Below are 5,463 nucleotides of genomic sequence, written 5' to 3' on the forward strand. Positions count from 1 at the left end.
AGCCACCACCGTCCTCGTGCCGACCGAGTTGTTCCCGAGCTCCGCCACGTCGCCTGCTACCTCTCCGTCAAGTCGTGCGTCGTCGGGAGCCCCGTGGAGCCGTCACCGCCGTAGTCTTCATCGCAGCCGCCTGAGATCGTCATCGTCGTTTCGCCCGCACCGGACCTCCCCCGAGCTCGCCGACGACGCCTCTGGATGCGCTGTGAGCCCCGCTACCATTCCCCCTTGCTCCCACGTTTGCTTGCCCACCCTAGCTGCCGCGCCGCTCGAAGCCGAACTCCGGCCGCTGCCGCAAGCTCTGCCCGGCGAACTCCGGCGTCCCCGCCGCCTTCCACCTGCTCCCCTGGATGCGGGCGAGCACTGGCTACGCCCCTGTGGTCTCCGCGCGTCCAGCCGCTGCTCGTAGCGCAGGTCCGGCGAGTGGCCGCCGCGGTATTGGTCGTCGCTGGCCGAACTCCGGCGATAGCCGACGTGGCGAGGTCATTAGCACTAATCCGCGCCTACTGGACCACCCCTAGACACTGACTGCGGGCCCCACAGCGGGTCAAAGCACGAGTCAACGCGGGATTAGCGCCTTTGTCACTGACCAGTGGGCCCGACAGGTCAGGTTTGACCTGGACCGGGTTAGTTGACCTGTTGACGTCACTGTTGCCCTGGCTGACACCATAAAGCTTTTCTGGCATTTTCAATAACCAGGAAATTCCAGAAAATAGTTAAAACTTCTAAAAATCATAGAAAATAATCTATAACTCAGATTGAAAAGATTTATATATGAAAAATGATCAAAAAATCCAAAGAATCTGTTTATGGTATTTTCATGCATGTTTGAACAACTTAAAGCCACTGTTTATGACAATTTGAATAAATGGCATTTTAAATGTCCCATGTGGAGTTTGAATTTGAACCTAGTGTTCAAACCAACTCCATTTAAATTGTTGCTAGTTGCATGAGCTCAAATCACAGCATATTTCCATGCCACATTCATGCATCATATTTTTGCATCGCATTTATTGTGTTTCTTCTCTATTGCCGGTATTTGTTCCCTCTCAGTAGACGTGGTTCCGACGATGAGTTCGACGACACCGATGAAGAGCTATACTATCTTCGGAAGTGCCAAGCAAGCAAAACCCCCTTGTTCATTCCGATACAATCCCACTCTCTTGCTCCTGCTCTCTTTTATTGCATTAGGACAACAGCGATTCAACTGTTACATGCTGCGGTAGTTGAACCCCTTTCCTCTGCATGACCTGTCATTGCCACAGTAAATAGATGAAACCCACTAGCATGAGTAGGATTTGTTTGAGCCCTGATGTGCCTACTCATTCATGCTTGTTTGTTGTGCCTGCTATTGCTTAGAGTTGTGTCAGGTCTGATTCATCGGGGGTGAATTGGAAAGTTATGAACATGTCCTACTGTTGAGAGCTAAGTGTGTGAACATGATTTGGTAAAGGTAACGGTGAGAGGCCATGTAGGAGTACATGGTGGGTTGTCTCATTGAAACCGTCCTCAGGAACTGAGTTCTGTGTTTGTGATCCATGAACAGTTACTACCACACATTGGGTTCCGGTAACTCGACCCCTCTCGACTTATTAATCAACCTGATCTCTGTCCAGGAGTTGCAACTAGTTTCTGGTGTTTGTAGGTAGTGCTAGTAGTCTACCAAGTGGCACCCGGTACAGGTGGGCTTGGGACAGACTAGGTGCAGTGGCACGGTGTACCAAGTGGCACCCATTTGGTGGGCTTGGGAAGCCTGCTCACATCGTTTGGGGCCGTGAGCGATACCCCGGCCGGATCTCCTTGCGGATGGAACCCGAATATGCGATAAACCTGGACTAGAGACTTGCACGGTTAGTCAGGTTGTGGCCGACACCCTCGCCAGGCTTCCGCTTGAAGGTTGCCGAGATACATGACGTGTACATGGAGGTAAGTGGCGAGAGCGTGTGTGAAGAAGTACACCCCTGCAGGGTTATAAATGATCTATTCGAATAGCCGCGTCCACGGTAAAGGACTTCTGGGTTTCTTATACAGTTCATAGACAAGTGAAAGTGGATACTCTAAAATGCGCAAGATAAGCGTGAGTGCAATGGATGGCCTTCTCGTAGTGAGACGGGAGCGGATCCATAGTGGTGTATTGTTATGGTGAATATGTGGACTCGTGTGCGCCACCTCAAAAGAGTTACTTGCATTCATAGTTCAGGTTAGCCACTGAGTCAAAGCTGGCTTCTTGCAGTTAAACTCCACTACCCCCTTTGTTGATACTATTGCATATGTAGCTAGTTCTGATGTAAGTCTTGTTGGGTACATTTGTACTCACGTTTGCTTAATTTATGTTTTTGTAGGGAGACTTCAGTCTCGCTAGTAGTTTCGCGTGGACTTCGACGTTTAGCTTGTTACCTCAGCTACGATCTTGTGCCCTCGGCAGGGTCTTGTAGTTAGTCAGGCTCCCCAGCCTTTTCATTTGTAGTTGTCTGTACTCAGACAAGTTAAGCTTCCGCTTGTGCTTCTTGCTTGTATGACTTGAATATTGGGTCGTCAGACCCATGTTTGTAATATCTGGCTCTACGGAGCCTAATGAATAAATACTTTGAGTTGTGGAGTTTTGTTGTGATGCCATGTTGTATTTGCACATATCGAGCATATTGTGTGTATGATTTGAAATGCTTGGTATGTGTGGGATCCGACAACCTAGTTGTTTATCCTTGGTAGCCTCTCTTACCGGGAAATGTCTCCTAGTGCTTCCACTGAGCCATGGTAGCTTGCTACTGCTCCGGAACACTTAGGCTGGCCGGCATGTGTCCTTCTTCATTCCTGTGTCTGTCCCTTCGGGGAAATGTCACGCGGTGTCTACCGGAGTCCTGTTAGCCTCCTACAGCCCGGATTCTCCGGAGTCCTGTTAGCCCAGCTGCTACAGCCCGGATTCACTCGCTGATGACCGACACCTTCGTTGCTGGGTCATGTATGCATGTCCCTGTAAGTTAGTGCCACTTTGGGTTTACGACTAGTCATGTCGGCCCGGGTTCTCTGTCATATGGATGCTAGCGACACTATCATATACATGAGCCAAAAGGCGCAAACGGTCCCGAGCCAGGTAAGGTGGCACCCGTGGGAATACCGTGTGTGAGGCCGTAAAGTGATATGATGTGTTACATGCTAGATCGGTGTGACTTAGGATCGGGGTCCTGACACCAGTTTTCAAGACCGACGACCGAAGATGAAGAACAGTTCGGAAGAAAGGAGGAGCGTCCCCAACTTGAAGACCGGTTCAGGGGGCTACTGACGGTGTCCTGGACTAGGGGGTACTCACCACGTCGTCTCCCGATCAGGTGGATCAGGCCGAGGACCCCCATGGCGGTTTACTCATGGGCCACTTCGGGTAGCCCATGCCGCATACAAGGAGTATTCCACAAGACTTGATGATCAAGACAAGGACTCCTCACCACCAACGTATTCGACTAGGACTCTTGTTATCCTAGGCCTCTCGTACATTATATAAGCCGAGGCCGGGCTAGTCGAGAGTAGGAGGATAGATCATGATGACATTATTCATCATACCCTTAGGCTTTAGACCACAACATATGATCTCAATGTAGATCAACTCTTGTAATCTCTATATTTCATCAAGATCAATCAAGCAGGAAGTAGGGTATTAGCTCCATTAAGAGGGCTCGAACCTGGGTAAACATTGTGTCCCCTGTCTCCTGTTACCCATCGATCCATGACACACAGATTGGGACCCCCTACCCGAGACCTGCCGGTTTTGACACCGACAGCCCCCACAACCCAAAAGTTCTACTAATCCGGCTGAGATCGAAGTCCCAGCTGTGGTCGACCTGATCATGGAGGTTTTGGTCATCACCCCCCGATTGGACGGTACCATATATCGCATATCTTCTCAGAAAAGAGCTTCCAGAGGATGAAGATGAGGCCCGTCAGATTGTCCGTCGATCCAAAGCCTTTACCGTGATAAGTGGACAGCTTTACAGAGAGAGTGTTACTGGAGTTGCTCAGCGATGCATCACGCCAGAAGAAGGTCGAATGATTCTCAATGATATCCACTCGGGGACCTGTGGTCACCATGAGTCCTCCCGGACCATCGTAGCCAAAGCATACTGAGCAGGATTCTATTGGCCACGAGCAAATGAGATGGCAAAAGATATTGTCGACAAGTGCCAAGGTTGTCAGTTCTACTCAAACATGTCCGATAAGCCTGTGTCTGCCTTGAAGACTATTCCACTCGTCTGGCCATTTGCTGTTTGGGGGTTGGATCCTTCAAGACCGGCAGAAGTGGTTTCACTCATTTGCTTGTAGCAGTCGACAAGTTCACTAAATGGATCGAAGCCAAGCCTATCAAGAATCTTGATTCAAGCACTGCCATCAGTTTCATCAGAGAGCTGATATTCAGATATGGAATCCCTCACAGTATTATCACAGATAATGGCTCCAACTTTGATTCTGATGAGTTCAGAGCATTCTGCGCTTCCGAAGGCACTCGGGTCGACGCATCTGTTTGATCCTGCAAGGGCTGAAACCCCGACTGATGCGCGACCTGAAGCATGCCGCTGGAGCTTGGGTGACTGAGTTGTCGTCTGTCTTATGGGGGCTGAGAACAACTCCGAACCGGTCGACTGACCGAACCCCTTTCTTCATGGTGTATGGCGCTGAGGTTGTGCTTCCGAGCGACTTATTGCACAATGCTCCCCGAGTGGAACTTTTCTCAGAAGCTAAAGCTGAACAAGCACGCAAAGATACAGTGGATCTCTTGGAGGAAGAGCGTGAGATGACTCTGATCCGGTCGACCATCTACCAGCAAGACTTGCGTTGATTCCATGCCCGTAATGTTAGAGGTCGAGCGTTCCAAGAAGGAGATCTTGTGCTCCAAGTGTATCAGAAATGACCTCACAAGCTTGCTCCGGCCTGGGAAGGTCCCTTCATCATCACCAAGGTGCTCCACAACGGAGCATATCACCTCTACAACGTAGCCAAGAAAGTAGATGAGCCACACTCGTGGAATGCGGATCTGCTCCGCCGTTTTTACACCTAAACACTCGAGTCGACGAGTTGTAATACGAATCGTTCAGTTTTGCTTATCAAAGATAAGATTTTTGCAGTATCTTAATGATTGTTATCTCGTCAATACATGTGTTCAAATCCTCCAGTGGGTGGCTTAGCCGCGAAACCGATTCGCCTAAGTTTCAAAAATCCTACCGAGTGAAGAGCAACCCTCTCACTCGGGGGCTTAGCTGCAGTCCTGTACTCGCCTAAGTTTCAAAAATCCTACCGAGTGAAGAGCAACCCTCTCACTCGGGGGCTTAGCTGCGAACCCGATTCGCCTAAGTTTTAAAAATCCTACCGAGTGAAGAGCAACCCTCTCACTCGGGGGCTTAGTTGCAGTCCCGTACTCGCCTAAGTTTTAAAAAAATCCTACCGCGAGTGAAGAGCAACCCTCTCACTCGGGGGCTTAGC

This window comes from Triticum aestivum, chromosome 6D (assembly GCF_018294505.1).
Source record: "Triticum aestivum cultivar Chinese Spring chromosome 6D, IWGSC CS RefSeq v2.1, whole genome shotgun sequence".
Classification (NCBI taxonomy): domain Eukaryota; kingdom Viridiplantae; phylum Streptophyta; class Magnoliopsida; order Poales; family Poaceae; genus Triticum; species Triticum aestivum.